This window comes from Arachis ipaensis, chromosome B10, assembly GCF_000816755.2.
Source record: "Arachis ipaensis cultivar K30076 chromosome B10, Araip1.1, whole genome shotgun sequence".
Taxonomy (NCBI): domain Eukaryota; kingdom Viridiplantae; phylum Streptophyta; class Magnoliopsida; order Fabales; family Fabaceae; genus Arachis; species Arachis ipaensis.
In genome coordinates this window covers 23,319,644-23,340,530 of record NC_029794.2, presented here as the reverse complement: position 1 = coordinate 23,340,530, position 20,887 = coordinate 23,319,644, and the positions used below count along the sequence as shown (strand labels likewise).

Genomic DNA, 20,887 nt, shown 5'->3' with positions numbered 1-20,887 from the left:
GGAGGACTCGTGAGTGCTCGGAAAGATGTAATGGGACATGATCTGTGCCCATACGCGAGCCTCCAAGGTAAGTGCTGAAGCCGATATTCCCTTAGGGCGGGTACAATGGTATCCGTAGATCCAACGGCTGCCAGGTAGTGCGATAACTCTGAGAACAGCTTCCCAGTCGAATTGGTACATCTGGCGCTTGAGTGCGGCTTCCTGGAAGGCGTCCAATCCTTCTGGAATAGGGGGAAGACCTAAAGCTTTTTGAATTGCCTCTTCTGTAATGGGGACTTGCGTCTGACGGACAAAGACAGACTGCAGGGTAGGCAGGTAGAAGTTAGAGTAGAACTCGACTACCCAAGAAAGATTGACCTGCCTTGGTTGTCTCTGTAGGAAACCCCATTGTCTTTGTTCCATTTGCGGCTCAACAAAAGTAGCAATATTGGGCGGGAGGATAAGAAGGTGTTCGTTGTTGTAGCTCCTTTCAGCCAGCATGGGGAACATCTGCTCACAGTAGCGATTGGGAAATCGCGCAGTGTCCTTTGCTTGAAAGGCTTTCTCCTTTTCATCAACCTTTATGATCCTCTTAACTCTTTTGGTTGAGGGCTTGACAGCAGTTGAAGAAGGCTCTGCCACTAGTGCTCTTTTAGTTCCTCTTCTTGTTGGTGGTTTGGGAGTAGCTTTCTCTTTTCCTTTCTTGGTGGCCATCCTGAAAAGGGAAGAGAAAGTAAATTAAATTCAAAGAGATATATAGCAAGGAAGAGAACGAAAAAGGCGGTGATGGATGCACATTAGGAGGTAACTGACATTAACACATTCTCATGAGTACATGTGAAAAGTCATCAATAGAAAATAGCTAGTGCATATAATGACAAGTGAATGCAAGGTGTTTATTGGCATGCCGGAAAAGGGCATGAGTAGCATAGATCAAGCATCACTCGTAACAAACCATCACGTTTATATTGACAATTATTTTCAATTAATACAATAGTAAATGGAGTTTATGAAAAGTAGCAGTGAATAGTAGAATAACATAGAGAAGTGCATAATGCCATATGGGCTTTTTCACAAACACATAGCATGCATGGTAGATAAGGTATAGAAAGTATTAAAGTGAACATGCAAGCAATCCTTTAAAAATTAATATATAATTGTCAAACAAGTGCAATAATCCACAAGCATATAATGAGGAATAATGACTCAAATAAAATTCTAACACCATGTAAAAAGGAAAGAAGAAGAAAGAAAATATGGATAATGAAAAGAAAAAAGGAAAGAAAAGAAAATAACATATAAAATAAGAAGAATGATAGAAAAGGAAAGAGGGAAGAAGAAAATAAAACCTTGTTAATGGAGGTGAAAGAGAGAGAGAGAGAGAAAAGGGAGATAGAAGGAAGAAGGGAGAAGGAAGAAATAAGGAGGGAAAAGAGAAAATAGGATTTGGGGAAGAGAAAGATAAGATATTTTGGCAATTTAGGTTGAGCTGTGCGGCGCAAGCGACGCGGCCGCGTGGGGCACGCGTTCGCGCGATTGCGCTTCAAGTAAGGGGACGCGGTCGCGTCGGTCACGCGGTCGCGTGACCCATGTTGTGCGTCTGGTGCGAGTGCACCTTCGTGCCTGCACAACTCTCTGTTCGAATTGATATATTTGCCAAATTTGGGGTGACGCGATCGCGTGGGGCATGCGATCGCGTGAGTGGGCTTCAGAAGGGAACGACGCGGACGCGTGAGCCATGCGTCCGCGTGGATAGAATTGTGCGTTCAGCACCAATCCAGCACCACTCGCGCATAATAATTCGTTGTGCACCCTTTTTACGTCGAAAATCAGGGCACGCGGCTGCGTGGGTCACGCGGTCGCATGGGAGGCCATTATGCCCATACGACGCAGACGCGTCAGCGACGCGATTGCGGGGTCGATATGTGCCACTGACACGCTTCCAGCCACGCTCCAGCGTGGCTCTCTGTTCGTTTTTATTTTCTCCCATCTCCTTGCGACGCGGACGCATCGCGTGGCATTTTTTTTAAATATGCAGATGCAGATGCACGAAAGTACTGATAAAGAGAAGAGTTATTGAATATGAAATACTAAAAATAAAGAAAAGAACGATCATACCATGGTGGGTTGTCTCCCACCTAGCACTTTGCTTTAACGTCCGTAAGTTGGACGCTCCACTAGCTCAATCTTCTGCTATGTGGGGATCTTCCAAGAGGAAGATCTCAAGCTCCTTGTTTTTCTGCATCTTCTCGCCATGGTATAGCTTCAGGCGTTGTCCATTAACTTTGAAAAGTTCAGAACTTGAAGGATGACTTAGGTGATAAACTCCGTACGGTTCGGCCTTCTCTACTCTGTATAGACCTTCCCATCTTGATCTCAACTTACCTGGCATGAGCCTCAGTCGAGATTTGTAAAGGAGGACCAAATCCCCAGGTTGGAACTCTTTTCTCTTGATGTGCTGATCATGTACAGCCTTCATCTTCTCCTTGTATAGTCTTGAGTTCTCATAAGCTTCTAGGCGAAGGCTCTCCAGTTCTTGCAGTTGCAATTTCCTTTCAGCTCCGGCTTTCTCAATTCCCATATCGCACTCCTTGACTGCCTAAAAGGCTCTGTGCTCTACTTCAACTGGGAGATGGCAAGCTTTTCCGTAAACTAAGCGGAAAGGACTCATCCCAATGGGTGTTTTGTATGCTGTTCTATATGCCCAGAGTGCATCTTGTAGCCTGGTGCTCCAGTCTTTTCTTTGAGGTTTGACTATCTTCTGCAAGATACGTTTTATTTCTCTGTTTGACACCTCGGCTTGCCCATTGGTCTGAGGATGGTATGCTGTTGCGACCTTATGAATTATCCCATGCTTCTTCATTAACCCTGTTAGTCTCCTGTTATAAAAATGGGTGCCTTGATCGCTCACGATTTCTCGTGGTGATCCAAAGCGGCAAATAATATGGTTTCTCACAAAGGAAACAACAGTGTTAGCATCATCAGTGCGGGTAGGAATTGCTTCCACCCATTTGGAAACGTAATCCACAGCTAACAATATATAAAAATAACCATTAGAATTTGGAAATGGACCCATGAAGTCAATGCCCCAAACATAAAAAATTTCACAGAAAAGCATAATTTGTTGAGGCATTTCATCCCTCCTGGATATATTACCAAATTTTTGGCATGGGAGACAAGATTTACAAAACTCAGCAGCGTCTCTAAAAAGAGCAGGCCACCAGAATCCACAGTCTAAGATCTTTCTAGCTGTTCGTTGAGGGCCAAAATGTCCTCCAGTCTCAGATGAGTGATAGGCCTCTAAAATGACTGGAATTCTGATTGAGACACACAACGTCTAATTACCTGATCAGCGCCACATCTCCATAAATATGGGTCATCCCATATATAATATTCAGACTCGCTTTTCAGCTTGTCTCTTTGATGCTTAGAAAAGTTTGGAGGAAATGTGCGGCTAACTAGATAATTAGCTACAGGTACATACCAAGGGAATACCTCAGATACTGCTTGCAGGTTATCAAATGGGAAATTATCATTTATAGGGGTAGAATCATCCTTAATGTGCTCAAGGCGACTCAAGTGGTCTGCCACTAAATTCTGGTTACCACTCCTATCCTTTATTTCTAAATCAAATTCTTGTAATAGCAGTATCCAATGTATAAGCCTTGGTTTGGACTCCTTTTTAGATAATAGATACTTTAAAGCTGCATGGTCCGAATATACTACTACTCTAGTACCAAGTAAATAAGCTCGGAATTTATCCAGAGCAAAAACAATAGCAAGAAGCTCTTTCTCAGTAGTAGTATAATTGGACTGGGCAGTGTCTAAAGTCTTAGATGCATAAGCAATAACAAAAGGATCCTTACCTTCACGCTGAGCTAGCGCTGCTCCTACTGCATGGTTGGAAGCATCGCACATGATTTCAAATGGCTGGCTCCAGTCTGGTCCTCTCACAATTGGAGCTTGAGTCAGGGCGGTCTTCAGCTTATCAAACGCTTGTTTGCAATCTTCACTGAACTCGAACTCAATATCTTTCTGTAGTAATCTGGACAAGGGGAGTGCTACCTTACTGAAGTCCTTTATGAATATCCTGTAAAAACCTGCATGGCCAAGGAACGAACGGACCTCCCTCACAGAGGAGCGGTAAGGTAAACTAGAAATAACATTCACCTTTGCTGGGTCTACAGAAATTCCATTATTAGATACCACATGTCCTAATACAATCCATTGTTTTACCATAAAATGACATTTTTCAAAATTTAATACAAGGTTTGTATTAACACATCTATCTAATACTCTAGATAATCCATCTAAGCAAAGGCTAAAAGAATCACCATAAACGCTAAAATCGTCCATAAAAACCTCCATACAGTCCTCAATAAGATCAGAGAAAAGACTCATCATGCACCTTTGGAAAGTAGCTGGTGCATTGCACAAGCCAAAGGGCATTCTTCTGTAAGCATAAGTCCCAAAAGGACATGTAAAAGTGGTCTTTTCCTGATCCTCAGGAGCTATATGAATATGGAAATAACCTGTGTAACCATCTAAAAAGCAATAATGTGATTTACCTGACAGGCGATCCAGCATTTGATCAATGAATGGAAGTGGGTAGTGATCCTTACGGGTGGCTTGGTTGAGACGCCTGTAATCAATGCAGACTCTCCAAGCGTTCTAAACTCTAGTTGCTATCTTCCAACAATCTGGTCACTTCCTTTTTGACAACTTCCAAGATAGTGGGATTCAATCTTCTTTGGGGTTGACGGACTGGTCTTGCTCCCTCTTCTAAAAATATTCTGTGCTCACATACTTGAGGGTTGATGCCTACTATGTATGCCAAACTCCACCCAATTGCCTTCTTATGCCTCCTCAGTACATCAAGTAACTGCTCTTCTTGTTGTGAAGTGAGTTTCCTTGCAATGATAACTGGAAACTTCTGCTCATCTTCAAGATAAGCATATTTGAGATGTGGAGGGAGGGGTTTTAATTCCAACTTCTGATCATGGGCAGGTTCTGGATTGTCTGGAGCTTGTGAAAATGCCGAAGTGCCCTCATTGTCAAGAGGGTCCCCACACTTGGACCTTGTCCAGTGTTCCTCTTTTCTAACTCATCCTTGTGAACTTCAGGTACAGTTTCATCTATGACATCACACTGAAAGATGGAATGATCTTCTGGAGAATTGTCAATGACTTTATTCAGATTGAAGATTACTATTCGGCCATCTATTTCAAAAGAGTATGTTCCTGAAAAAGCATCTAATTTGAATTTTGATGTCTTCAGGAATGGTCTTCCAAGTAGGATTGATGATGGCTTATCTGAGTCATTATGGGGCATCTCCAAGATATAAAAATTAGTGGGGAATGTAAGCCCTTTAATGTTCACTAAAACATCTTCAGCAACTCCAGCCACTATAATAATGCTTTTATCTGCTAACACAAAACGAGCTGCCGACCTTTTTAAGGGAGGAAGCCTCAAAATATCATATATAGACAAAGGCATTATACTAACACATGCTCCTAAATCACACATGCAATCATAAATTACTACACCACCAATAGTACAACTAACTATACAAGGACCTGGGTCACTACACTTTTCAGGTAATCCTCCCATTAAAGCAGATATGGAACTACCCAAAGGAATAGTTTCTAATTCATTAATTTTGTCTTTATGTATACATAAATCTTTTAGAAACTTTGCATATTTAGGTACCTGTTGAATAACATAAAAAAGAGGAACAGTTACCTCAACCTTTTTGAATATTTCTACCATTTTGGGATCGGGTTCTAGCTGCTTCCTGTGCTTCCTTGCAAGTTGTGGAAATGGAATGGGAGTGGTGTTTTCTGCAGTGTCTGTGCCTTTTGGTGCTTCCTCTTGTGGTTGAGCTTCTTCTTTTTTAGCTATGTCCTGTATGTCCTCTTCCTTTTCAACATCTTCTATCTCTACTACCTCTTCAGCTGAGGCGTGTTCTGGTGAGCTTGGCTCCTCCTGATTCCTCTCCTACAGTGTGGTTCCGGACCTCAGGGTGATGGCATTAATGCCTCCCTTTGGATTGGGTAATGGTTGAGAGGGGATCCCAGTGGAGCTTGAAGGTTGGTTACTGGAATTTTGCATTGATCCAATCTGTGAGACAAGAGCTTGCAAAGTAGAGGCTAGGCCATTCAGACTGGCATTAATGTTATTCATAATGTTATTTTCCATGGTCTGTTGTCTCTGCTCAAAAGATTGTAGTAACTCTTCATTAGAAGATGAAGAATGATGAGTAAATTGAGAGGTCTGCTGTTGGGTATTCTGTGGTCCTTGGGATTGCCTCAAGTGAGGTACTCTGTAAGGTTGATTCTGCTGCCTGTTGTTGTTATTATTCCACCTCTGATTTCCCTGATTATCTCTGCCTCCTCTGTTATTGTTGTCCCTCCAATTCTGGTTAGAATTATCCTGCCATCCATGGTTCTAATTTCCACCTTGATTTTACCCTTGGTTGGGGCGGTCATAGAAGTTATGGGTGGATGCCACCATGTTGTCTTCTTGCTGGAGCTGCGGGTATTCATCAGTATAATGGCTATAATCAGCACAAATTCCACAGACTCTCTGTGGGACTAACTGTTGGCTTTGCTGTGCTGGAGAAGGTTGAGCTTACTGAACTTGTTGTTGATTTAATTGCATCTGCTTCAGCAAGTTGGTCATTTCACAGATACTCTGAGCTAGAGCAGAAGTCTCTCTGCTAGAGGATACTTCTGCAACGGCTTTTGAACGGCCTTATTTCTGCCTGTGGTTCCTAGTAGATTCAGCTAAGTCGCTGATCAATTGCCATGCCTATCAGTGGTCTTGTACTTCTTCATAGAGCCATTGCTAGCACTTTCCAATGTGGTCTTATCTTGGGGCCTCATGCCCTGTGTGATATAGCTGAGTAACACTATCTTGTCAATCCTGTGGTGGGGGCATGCTTCCAGAAGATTATTGAAGCGCTCCCAGTATTCAAAGAGAGTCTCGTTGTCATCTTGAACAATCGTGGAAATGTCTTTCCTCAGTTTATCAGTAACTTCAGATGGAAAAAATTTTTCCAAAAATTCTTTTCTGAGTGTATCCCAGTTGGATACATTTGCTAGGGGTTGAGTGTAGTACCACTCTCTTGCTTTTCCCTCAAGAGAAAACGGGAAAGCTTTCAGCAAAATTGAAGTTTCATCTGCACCATCACGCCTGACAGTAGAACAGGCTGCTTGGAAATCTCTCAGGTGCTTGATAGGCTCTTGAGCAGGTAAGCCATAAAACTTGGACATCAAATTGAGCAGTGCAGTCTTTATTTCAAAATCTGTAGCCACCGCTGGGTGATGCGCTTGAAACGGTTGCATTGTAAAATCAGGGGCTCCTTCCATCTGGATAGTAATTCTCCTAGGTTCTGCCATGTCGTCTGCACGTGAATCAACCGAATCAGTAGAACGGGACTGGTTTCTTCTTCAACTGACGTTTCAGATCCGCCCTCAGAGAGGACTAACCGACGCCGAGCTTACCTTATTCGTGAAATAGTCCTTTCAATTTCAGGATCGAATATTGGCAAGCTTGGATCAGGAAGTAAACGCGTCATTTGACGAAAGAAACATGCAGCTCATAGTAGCAAAATAAAATAAAATGCAAATAAATAAATTCTAATTAATAACTTTAGCACTCTATTGCAACTCCCCGGCAACGGCGCCAAAAATTGATGCGAGCAGAAATTAGCGAATTAAAAATTGTTAAAATATATACGTTGCAAGTATAGTTCTTAATTCGCCAGAAATCCGCTTATCAATTTAAAAAGGTGTCACAGAAAATTGAAATTAAAATACTGGGAGTATGAATCCCAGGTCGTCTCCCAACGAGTTGCAGAAAAGTGTGCTATTTTATTAATCAGAGGTTTTCAAAAAGGTTTGAATTGAGTAAGCAGGAAATTAAATTGGAGAATTTGAATAATGTAAATAAAGGCCTTGATTGGGAGTTGATTAGTTGGAATCCCTGTTATTGTTGGAATACTCTCAAGATTAATTGACAATTAAAAGTTGTCCTGTTTAGTTATCCTTTACTAGGTAAGGGAAAGTCAAAGAAGTTGGAATGATACGTCTGTTCACAAGTTGCAATCCACTTAATTAAAAGAGATTGGTGTTATTGACTAGAAGGCAATCCAACCATAAACCCAATTACAATTTTTCTTTCAAGCCTTCCAACTCAAGGGTTCCTTTCAATCAATTTCCCATCAAGTTAGGGAACTACTCGCTCATTGTGAATGTAAAATTCATAGCATATGAAAAGGAATTAAAGAAAGACATTGAAAATAAAAATCAAAATAGTCAATTAAAAATAAAAGTGATCCTTGTATTAAATAATCCTAAAAATATTCCAATGGTAAAATTAAACAAAGCAAAGGACATGGAAGAGTAAAGCCAAGTAAAGAAAATGAACTAGAATGACGAAGTCTTGATGAGGTAATAACTCTTCTCAATATCCCAATGCAAAAGCAAGAGAAAATTAAAATCCTAAGAACTATGAATGTGTAGAGAGAAAACCTAGGGGAGGAGTAGAAACTAGATCTAAAACTAAAACTGTGTAGAATGAATGTTGTAGTTGGTTTCTGCATGTTCTCTGGCTCTAGTCTGCTGTTCTGGGCCGAAAACTGGGTCAAAATAGGGTCCAAAATCGCCCCCAGCGAATTCTGCAGATTATGCAGATCGCGCATGTCACGCGATCGCGTCATCCATGCGGACGCGTCATTCACGTTTTTCCCTGCCACGCGATCGCGTCATCCACACCTCCGCGTCGCTTGTGCTTTTCCATTCCGCGCGGTCGCGTGAGCCATGCGGCCGCGTCACTGCGATTTCTCCTCTTCCGGGCAGTCGCGTGAGCCATGCGGCCGCGTCACTTCTCGCTGGTTATCTCCTCAATTTCTTGTGTTCCTTCTATTTTTGCTAGCTTCCTTTCCAATCTCCAACTCATTCATGCCCTATAAAGCCTGAAATGCTTAACACACAGATCACGGCATCGAATGGAATAAAGGAGAATTAAAATGCATAATTAAAAGTCTCTAGGAAGCAGTTTTCAATCATGTAATAATTTAAGGAAAGAAATATAAATGCATGCAAAATTAATGAATAAGTGGGTAAGGATCATGATAAAACCACACAATTAAACACAATATAAACCATAAAATAGTGGTTTATCAGTAGCCGTTGCAAAACTAGCCGTTAAGGTACTTATTGCAGACACACTTATAAATATCAACTATCAATGACTCTGTAACTCCACTTCAACTCTTGTTTCTCACCTCAAAAGAGAACTAAAAATTACATTTCTAGATATGGCTAGAAATTTTGATGATATGTTTAATGAGACTTTGTATGGCAAAAGAAGACGGCAAGATAACACACTCATAGATAATTGGATGGATGAGTGTTTACTCGAAGATTCAGAAGAAGAAGATATCGATAGAAGCTTTATCCCAATTACTCGTAGATGGATCAACAGAGATCGAGAAGCAGGACATGATCGCCTTTTCCAAGATTACTTTGCAGATGAACCGGTGTATAATGCTGACATTTTCCGACGGAGATTTCGAATGAGAAGACATGTGTTCTTTCGGATAGTAGATGCTCTCTCAAACGTCTATCCGTATTTCCAACAGAGGATTGATGCAACTGGAAGAAGAGACTTGTCGCCACTCCAGAAATGTACCGATTCGATACGGATGTTAGCATATGGCGTAGCAGTTGATGCTGTTGATGATTATGTGCGCATAGGCGAGAGCACTATAATTGAATGCTTGGAAAAATTTGTTGAAGGTGTCAATTCGGTCTTCGAGGATGAATACTTGCGAAAATCCAATCCAAATGACGTACAACGCCTACTACAAATGGCAGAGGGTCGTGGCTTCCCTGGCATGTTGGGTAGCATTGACTGCATGCATTGGCAATGGAAAAATTGTCCAAAGGCGTGGAAAGGTATGTACATGAGTGGTTATCGTGGGGTTGCAACTATAGTACTTGAGGTTGTAGCATCTTCAGACCTTTGGATATGGCATGCGTTTTTTGGAGTTTCTGGTTCAAATAACGATATCAACGTGTTAGATCGTTCTCCAGTATTCGATGATATTCTAAATGACCGTGCTCCGGAGGTAAATTATACCATTAATGGTAATAATTATACTATGGGATACTATTTAACAAATGGTATTTATCCTGAATAGGCCACATTTGTCAAATCAATCTCAAAGCCACAAGGGGAGAAACGCAAGTTATTTGCACAATACCAAGAAGGGCAAAGAAAAGATGTGGAGCGAGCATTCGGTGTGTTGCAAGCACGCTTTGCAATTATACGTGGTCCAGCTCGTTTTTGGGAAAAGAAGAAGCTTGCCAACATAATGAGAGCTTGTATTATATTGCATAATATGATTGTTGAAGATGAAAGAGACACTTATACAGGAAATTTTGCTCAAGGCTTAGAGTATGATGATGTCAAAAATGGCTTATCACAACCTCAGCTGGGGGAAGAAGATTTTGCACCATACCATCAATTTCTCCAAAGAAATGCCCAACTTCGAAATAGGCAGCAGCATAGACAATTGAAAGAGGACTTGATTGAACACATATGGCAATTTCACAATGCTTGTCGTCAACTATAAAGCTTAATTATGTTTTTTTTTTTTTGTATTAAGTAATTTTACAAATTAGTGTAACCCCGAATTATATATTGTGTATTATTGTTATATATGAATTTATTTAATATTAATATCTTTTAATAGTAAATTATTTTCAAATTTATAAATTTAAATTAAATTATTGAAAAAAATTAATTACATTAATTTTAAGTATTTTAATTAATTAATTAAGTGGGACCACAACAGGGACTAAAGTTAGTTCCTCTTAATAGAGAAGAGAGAGATGCTTTGAATTCCTATTTACTGTTTATGACGCAAAAGCTCATGTGAAATTACTTTTTATGACAGGTGGGTCATAAACAGGAATTGGGATAAGTTTTCTACTGGAGATGGTCTTAGAGTATCTCCAACGGGCAAAATTTTGGAGCTCTGCTACTGTTTTGTCAGAGAGAAAAGAAAGTTGGAGCGTTGGAGTGGAACTCACTTGAGTTCCTTTACGCATTTCAAGACGAGGGAGTCCCTCTGAATGGGGACTCCCATTAGCCAATCTACACTTGCCAAATGACAAGTTAAATAAAAAATAAATAAATGTATAAAATATTAATTAATTAAATAATTATGTTAATTAATTAAATAATTATATTATATAATTAAATAATAATTAATTAAGTAATTAAATTATAATTAATTTATTAATAATTATAATAATTAATTAGATTAAATAATTAAATTTTTATAAAATAGCCGTTAGAAACTAGCCGTTATTATGTTACCGTTATTATTAATAAATTAATATTTTGTTAGAGGTAAGCCTCAACATGGTCTCTAAAATTACCTTCGAACCCCATAGTGATCTCTGAAGTTAAAAATTATTCATATTCATCCCTAAAGTTGCACTCCGGGACTCAGACTCATCCTTTCGGCCAATTTCGTCCAGCTGGCGCAACTGAAAAGCTGACTTGGACTCGTTGGTGACACGCTGTCAGCACAACGGCTAGCTGACGTGGCGACATAAACTGTTTTGACTCAATTTGGTCCCCAAATTAAAGTTAAAAACCCTAATCCCCAATTGACTCTCTTCTCTTGAAAGGAAAAATTTAATTTATCTATTGTCAAAACCAAGAGCTTCTGCAGCATCACAGACCAGCTTTCTTCATCTTCTTTTGATTTCGGAAGCAATGCAAGGCAATATACAAGTTTCTGGATGTTCCAAGCAGAAGACAATATACATCAGGATAAGAACATTTTAAATTTGTTGTCTTTATCAGAGAAAATTTCCTCCAACAAGTGCCAACTAATGAACAAAATAGACATTAAACTAGAAAATGAAAATAAATAGAGAAAACACTCATCAAGGAGGGCTCGCCTGCTCGGAGAAATATTAATGCAAAAAGGCTGCTTTTTTCTAAATTGCAGTCATGGCAGCGCCATGACGAAATGGCGTGGCAGATTTTGAACCCGCCAAGAAGCCGTCGCGGCAGCTTCGCCACAGCATTGCTTCCGCCGCAGTTGGCCCTCCTCACTCCAAGTGGTTTTGCTTTTCAAACTTTTCCTCTCTTTTCGAGACTGTTTTGTTACAAAACATTAGTTTTCTTTTTTTTTCTTTTTCTGTTTGTTCCTCTCTTCCATTCCCTTTCTATGACTCAATTTATGAACCTCTCTTCTTCTATGTCTTTTGTTTTCTGGTGTTTCTTTTGAGTTTTTAGTATTTGACTATGCCATAGTTGTCATTTAAGCTCTATATCTTATGTCTTTAAACGTAAACCACATATCTTTCTTGGATTTTTCTACCGGATACCTTTTCTGTTCCTCTCATAAAAACTACAGGACTCTGTTAGGTCACAAAAATGGCTGCAACAAGCATAAGCAGGGAAATACATCCTCTTAAAAATCTTCCGTGATACCCTCCGTGCAATCTTATATTTACAATATAATCATATCATAGAACAGGCTCTTTGAAATTTGATGAAACCATTACCTTTGCAATATCAGAACTGCATTCGTTGGACTGTTTGGACAAAAGTTTTATAGCAATAGCACATTCAATCTGCATAATTTCACATCACAAATCAAATCATTAACACGTTAGCAAGAAAATTCTAATGCTTTTCATGTACAGTTTTCCACTGATAAAAGCTACAAGCTAACCAAAAACGCATACAAATATGACATCACCAATTGTTTTAATCTTTTAAGGCATAGAGATGTAACAATCTTGCATTAGTATAGAAAGATCTAGTTCAACATAAATGCATATGTAGGTGTAAAACACACCACAATCAACGTCTAAGGAAAACTGTTTAACAATAAATTTAATATGAAAATCAAAATGGATTAGAACTATTTCATAAACATAATTCTATTTGATGAAATCATGTCCTTTTGTCAAAATCATCTTACTGGTCAAGTTTTTTCAAGCTACATATACATTAGAATAAAGCATGTAACCAATGTTAGAAGGGAAATAGTAACTTACACTTTCATAATGATTCTGATTAATAGAAGACTGAAATGTCGTAATTATGGTACACAACAAATTAATTGTGTTCTCCCGCATTCACCACAATACATACAATGAGCAAACCCACCGGATAATTTATGCCCAAATAAATGATACACGAGAAATTTTACAGAAGTTCATATCCCGTTAATGTTATTTGTAATTTTTTATATCCTGTTATCTGCTCTAAAACGCGAATCTCTGTTTCTATTCATTCTCCTCATGATGCTTTCAAATGATCGTGGGTTGTTGGAGCTCCCAACTGCGTTGCTCGCGCTAGCCATAACGTGTGGTTTTTGAAGATGGAGAAGACACCGTAGGAGAAGCAACAGAGAAGAGTCACCTCTGGTGCAATGGAGAGGAGAGGAGATGATAGTCAATTGGGGATTAGGATTTTTAACCTCAATTTGGGACCAAATTGAGTCAAAACAGTTTATGTTGCCACGTCAACTAGCCGTTGTGCTGACAGCTTGTTACCAACAAGTCCAAGTCAGTTTTCCGATTGCGCCAGCTGGACGAAATTGGCCGGAAGGACGAGTCTGAGTCCCGAAGTACAACTTCAGGGATGAATATGAGTACTTTTTAACTTCAGGGATCACTATGAGCCTCGAGGGTAACTTTAGGGACCACTTTGAGACTTACCTCTATTTTGTTACTCTATATATACGACTTAGATACACTTCTATTCTCACACTCTCTACTACTCTTCTTCATCTTCTTCCAAGTTTACGAAATCAAAATTCTCTAATAGTGAATTATTTTTAAATTTAAATATTTAAATTACATTGTTGAAAAAATTAATTACATTAATTTCAAGTATTTTAATTAATTAATTAAGTGAGACCACAACAGGAACTAAAGTTAGTTCCTCTTAATGGAGAAGAGAGAGATGCTTTGAGTGTAAGACCCAGAATTTTCAAATAAATCTTATTATGAATTAATTTCAATTCATTATTTATTAGAAATTTTATTCTCAGAAATTATTTTATTAAAGTTAATTAAATCAAAAACTAAATCAGGTTTTGATAATTAATTAGAATTTTACCTAATTTTATAATTATTGAATTATTTTCTATATTTAAATTACAAAATTAGTAGTTACGGAATGATAAAATTTTTTATGTGATTTAATTCAAATAATTGATATTTCTATGATTTAATACTTCAAGTTTTAGGAATAAAGAAAATTAATCTTATTATCTTATAAATTCAATTAAAGAATTTGATTTCAAACCAATTAGTATTTTAATACAACAAATGATATTTTAAAATAATTTTCAAAATTTAATTAGATTTTTAATTAATACTCTATACCCCTAATTTTATTGAATATACCTAAACTACCCAAAATAAAAACAAAATTCCCAAACTAAACCTATTAACCCTAGCCACCACCGCCACACCCCCTTTTCCCAAAAAGAAACAGCTTCAGAATGAATTAAGAAAGAAAAAGAGAAGGGAAATGGAAACAGGGGAAAGAGGGGAGAGAGGGTGAGATCCAAGAAAGCAGAGAGAAAGAGAGGGAAGAGCGCCGGGGGAACGAGGAAGACGCGCCGGAGCTGGTGGGCTGTTCCGCCGCTCCTCGTCGCGGCTGAAGCCGTTGCTGCCACCGATGCATCCGCGCCGTCGTGTGTCGCTGATAGAGGAAGAGGAGCGCGAACCAGAGCCATGCAAGGGAGGAGCAAAGCGCGCGCAGGGGAGGAGTCACTGCTACCATGGTTAAGGTCGCCGATGTCGTCCTCACCGCAAGCCAGAGTCACCGTCATCCATGGTGGAGCCGAGGAGAGAGAGAGAGTATGCGGGGAAAGGAAGGTTGTTCGCGTTCTGCCGCCGCTGTTGGAAGGATGGCCGCCCTCGCCGATCTGCCCGCCGCCGTTTATGCTTGCTGCTACATCGCCGGAGCTCCACGCCGCCGCCGGAACCCGTCTTCTTGGTAAGCGTTTTGTTTCCAAAACCCTTTGAGATCAGTGTTCTGTTATAATCTGTTAGAGATTCTGAGATGTTGGTATCGTAGGTTCGAGTTCCGGTATTTGCGCGTTGAAATTAAGGTTGTCGTTGAACCACCAGAGCTTCTGGTAGCCGTCGTCACTAGAGGTAATTGCCGGAGCTGCTGCCTGATTGGTTCAGAGGGTCGCTGCTGCTTTGTTTCTCGTGGTGAGATTATTTGGTTCTGTTTCAATTTACCATAATATTCCATTACTAATTTTGTTCTAGTTCCGCTCAATATCAATTTCGCGTTAAATTCCAATTTATGTCAGAAAAGTGTTGTTGCTGCTATTCTTGATGCCGCTGTTGATATTGCTTGAAAATAAACAAGGTTGCTGCTGCTGCTGTAAACTTGAAAATAAATAAAAGAGGAATCGACGCGTTTAACTACTGAGCTTTGACTAAATCGAGGTAGGATTTTTCTTAAAATTTATTTATATTACAGAGTTGTTATAAATAGATATTCATGTGAAAAAAAAATGTCTCTGTGAATATGTTTGTCTTATGGATGTGGCTGTTTGTTGGATTGAATTACTGATTGCTGAAAGATGCATGGTTGTTGATAAAAACTTAATTTGTAAAGTCATTGGGTTGAATGTTACGAAAAGTGGTCTTTCTTGATTTGGAGTTAATTTAATACTGTAAATGAATCAATTTTGGAAATAATTTGAGATATGACAATGAATTAATTTTGAAAGCGGCTTGATTTTAAGTTAGTCTTATTTTACAAATGATTTAGTATTTGAGTTGGTTTGATTTTAAAAAGAGATTTATTACTGGCATTGATTTAATTTGAAAATAATTTAATATTGAAACTAGTTTAACTTTGGAAAATGTTTGAGATTTAGAGAAGGTTTGAGAATTGTTTGGTTAGGACCCGGAAAGGGTGGCAGTGTCCGAGTTTTAGAGGAAATGCTTCCGAAATTTTATAAAATTGGAAGTTTTATTTGAAATAATTAATTAAAAAGATTTGTTTTTAAACATGATATGTTTTAAGATTGATTTATTTGTCAAAGAAAGAATTATGTTTTGAATTGGGATTGTTAATGAATGGAATGGAAAGAGGATGACGAGGATTTTCTTTGAAATATGGTTTTTGAATGAATTTGGAAATGAGATTTGGATTGATGAATGATTATGATGTTAAGAATGTTGAGAAATGTTGAGATATGAACTTTGAATTATTCGTATGGCTTATGAATTTGAATTATCTGAGATACGAGGTTCCCTGGGTAAAGTACCATGGCTTGCCACCACGTGTACCAGGTTGAAAACTCGATACTCTATTGACCCTACGACGTAAGTGTGACCGAGCACTATATAAATTCCCAGGAATGTTACCCCCATTGAACAATATTGATTATTTGAGAAAAAGCTATGCATAGACTCTTGGGGATGCACGTCGGGGGACAGTCTAAGGACAATTCAGACTTGTCGGGTTGGCTGGATAACCGACAGATGAGCCTCACCAGCTATAGGACAGGCATGCATCATATGCATTTGTATGCTTTGCTTGGGTTTGAACTTGTTTTGGTTTGCCTAATTGCTAAACTGTTCTTAACTGCTACTTGAACTATTTGCTGTAACTGCTACCTACTTGTGCTTTCCTTGTCTGTCTTGCCTGTGTTTGTCCTGGCGTGCTACATTTGAGAATGAACTTTGGTGCTGAATTAATGATAGTGTTGTTTGATTGCGTGGTTGGTTTCTGATTGATATTTTCTTATAAGAAAGGAAAGGTTTTGGATTTCTGAAAGATTAAACATTGTTTCTTTGAAAAAGTTTTGAACGATTTTCTATGGGTTTTAAAAGATTCATAAGGCAATGATAATCACTGAGCTTGAGAACAGTTTTCTTATTAAATATCTTCTTATGACAACTTTGAAATTCCATGGTTAGACCGTGTGGTTAGGTTCTCACCTCCCTACAGCTTTACCTTTTCAGGAACCAAATGAGCAAGCATTATGGAGAGTTATACTGCGTTTGGTTTATATATGTTGCTGTAATAATTAGATTATTTTCTTCCCTCGTCTTTGTTATTACAAGTTTGTAAGAAGGATAGGAATTGTATGTTTTATATGTATAATATATTGAGTTATTATGTAAGGAGTCTTGTATATGAATCTATGCCTGCTTGTATTTTTCTTAAGATAAAGTATTTATTTCTGGTTTTCGAAGAATTCAGCGATACAGTGTCGAGTCACAGGCTCCTATTTTATTATTTAGTAAGTAAAGTAGTCGTAATACTTCTTGCTATCAGAGTAGCGTAGCCGGAAGCGTGACTTCTGATAATTAGGGTGTTACATTGAGTTCCTATTTACTGTTTATGACGCAAAAGCTGATGTGGAGTTACTTTTTATGACAGGTGGGCCATAACTAGGAATTAGGATGAGTTTTCTACTGGAGATGGTCTTAAGAGCAACTCCAATGGTAATTATTCTAAGTTCCTCCTCTGACATAAGGGCACTTTTGCCCGTTAGAATGTGAACTCAAATGAGTTCCTTCATATGGATCGATGAAGAGAGTTCCTGCTCAGAGGGACTCTCAGCCTCCAACAAAAATTTGACATGTGGAATGTCAATAAAAAAAAGTTAAAACATATATATAAAATGATAATTGTATTGTATGCATATATATTATAATGGTTGCTATTACATATAAATGAATTAAAAAATATTACATATAAATAAATTAAAATATATATTACATACATATTATATGTATGTTAATTAATTTTGTAAATTAGTTTAATTATATTTTTTTATATTAAATAATTTTATAAATTAGTTTAAATTAATTAATAATTATAATAATTAATTATATTAAATAATTATATTTTTATTTAATTTAATTTATATTATTTATCTAATAAAATCATTTAAATAATAATTAATTAAATTATATTTAATTTATTAATAATTATAATAATTAATTATATTAAATAATTATATTTTTATTTAATTTAATTTATATTATTTATCTAATAAAATCATTTAAATAATAATTAATTAAATTATATTTAATTTATTAATAATTATAATAATTAATTATATTAAATAATTATATTTTTATTTAATTTAATTTATATTATTTATCTAATAAAATCATTTAAATAATAATTAATTAAATTATATTTAATTTATTAATAATTATAATAATTAATTATATTAAATAATTATATTTTTATTTAATTTAATTTATATTATTTATCTAATAAAATCATTTAAATAATAATTAATTAAATTATATTTAATTTATTAATAATTATAATAATTAATTATATTAAATAATTATATATTTATTCAATTAATAATTTATATTAATTACTTCAATTAGGAGAGGAAAGTTTTGTAGTGTACTATCAATTTCTCTAAAAAAATATTCAATTTATTTTTGAATTTATAAATTTTAATAATATTATTACAAAAAATATAGTAACTATATTAATTTTAATTAATTAATTAAGTGGAGTCACAATAAGGACTAAAGTTAGTTTCTCCTAATGGAGAAGAAAGAGATACTTTGAGTTCCTAATTACTATTTATGACGCAAAAGCTGATGTGGAGTTACTTTTTATAACAAGTGAGCCATAAATAGGAACTGAAATGAGTTCCTTATTGGAGATGGTCTAAGTTCTGATGCGGTAATTAATGTGACGTTTGTTGTTGGTAATGATGATTAAGTATTTGGATTTTTTTTTTTTGAAAAACAGCGGTGTTGTTTGGAAGCGCAGGTTGAAATTCTTTGAATGGGTATTTGGACCGCGTGTTTTTTTGGGAGTGGATCCTCTCTCGTAAAAAAAATGGATGGTATCTAATATTTAATCTCATTCTTTATTGTTCTCTATTATTTATTTTTGGTCTCATTTATAAAATTAAAAATAAAAGATCACATTTTATTCTCTCAAGTGTTAAAAAAATGAAGAGGATTCATTTTCTGTACTTTTATATAAGAGGCAGCGTTTATGGGCTGATTTTTTTGTTATGAAAAACACATTGGAGTTGTGCAATGAAATGGATATATAGACAGAATTTTCACTGCTATAGTGTCAGTCCAAAACGTAAATTACGTTTTGCTTTTGTCCCCACTTTTTTTTTTGTTTTGAAAAATAACGAAACGCAGCTTGCATTTTGGATTTTTGAAAGCTTTTAAAAAAATTTTTATTTTCGTTTTGCAAACGCAGTCTGCATTTTGTGATGGGCTGTTTTTTTTTTTTTTGGAATAACAAAACGCAGCTTGCGTTTTGCTTTTTATGTCAATTTTTTTGGTAAACGCAAAATGTAGGCTGCGATTTTTGAGGTGTCAGATTTTTTTTTTTGGAAAACCAAAAACGCAGGTTGCGTTTTGTGCAGAAAAAAATATTTTAATCAAGAAACTTGCCTATAAATACGAAGCAAGACTCACTCAAGTGACTTCAGACTTCCCTCCACTTCTACTCATTTTATTCTTCTTTCTTGCACATATGTTGTAGTTCTTAGTTTCTTTGGCAGTTATGTGTGTCAAAAAAGTCAGATTAGGTGAGGTTGAAGTTATGAAAAATATTGTAAATTTGCGAGTGTATTATAACGGTGAGGTTATACCAAAACACACATAAAGGAGTGACTTTTGTTTGTGAATGTCTGTTGTCATTTGCTATTTCATGTACCATGAGTTTTGTCGAGTTACAAAATGGGCTTTGTAATAACATTCAAAGTCACATTACATGAATTCTGTGCAAGTATTTGGTGGGCTGATACAGTTTCAAATAATGCCCATCATTGACGATGCCAGTATGCAGCAGATGTTGTGTATTTATCAACAAACCCAATTTTACGTACCGATGATAAAACTGTACGTTAAATTTGAACAATAGTCAAAGTTGAGCGCGATCGACAAGGAAGTCAATGTTGATGAGTTGGGGGATATAGATTGAAAAAAAAGATAATCATGACAGTAAAGATAACAATATTATTTATTATTAGAAAATATTAGTTCGCCGCCTCGCCGCTTCATCTGCACCTCGCCCCCTCGCCGCCTCGCTTTCTGCTTCTGTATCTTGCTTCTACTTTCTTGCTTTTCTGATTTTGCTTCTTGCTTCTGCTTCTTGCTTTCTTGCTTCTGCTTCTTGCTTTTTGCTTCTGCTGCTTCTGTTTCTGCTTTCTTGCTTTTAATCAAAAATAAAATCAAGGAGCATTTTCAAGAAGGTTTATGATATGAGCACGGGATCCTGAGCCAATGCTACGATTTGTTGATTTGTGGGAGAAGTTGCTTCCTCCTTCAGTCCTCATTGCCATATTAGACAACATAATCTTGCCAAAATTGTCTGCAAATACTTGGGAACTACATCGAGAGACCATTCCTATCCATACTTGGGTGCATCCATGGCTACCAAGGATAGAGCACAAGTTGGAAGGCATTTACCAGGTCATTCGTTTTAAATTGAGTTCTGTTCTTGGTGCTGGCATCCAAGTGATTCCAATTAAATTGATTTCAATTTTTTTGGGTAATTAAATGGGCTTCTGTGATTCCAATTCATATCATGGTGAACATGATGGAGAAGTTTTTCTTCACAAAGTGGCTTCAGGTTTTGTATCACTGGTTGTGCTCAAATCCTAACTTTGAAGAAGTTATGAAGTGGTATAATGGATGGTAGTGGAGGGCATTTTTGTCCAGAAAAAATTAAAAGGACGATTTTAATACGAAAAAAACATTAAGGATGATTCTAAACCCAAAATTACGTTGGGGACGGTTTCGATTCTGACCTTCAACGTTAGGGACCAAAATAATACTTATCCCTAATAATAATTAATCAAATATATATATATATA

At 37.0% G+C, this 20,887-nt stretch overlaps 1 long non-coding RNA gene and 1 pseudogene across 1 annotated transcript; one reads left to right on the top strand and one right to left on the bottom strand.

Moving 5' to 3' along the window:
- On the top strand, positions 9,174 to 10,621 carry LOC110267933 (annotated as a pseudogene).
- On the bottom strand, positions 11,455 to 12,666 carry LOC110267617. The gene is made up of 2 exons (XR_002355434.1): positions 12,576 to 12,666; positions 11,455 to 11,797 (listed from the first exon to the last, which is right to left on the bottom strand). It is a non-coding gene; the product is annotated as an uncharacterized LOC110267617 (long non-coding RNA).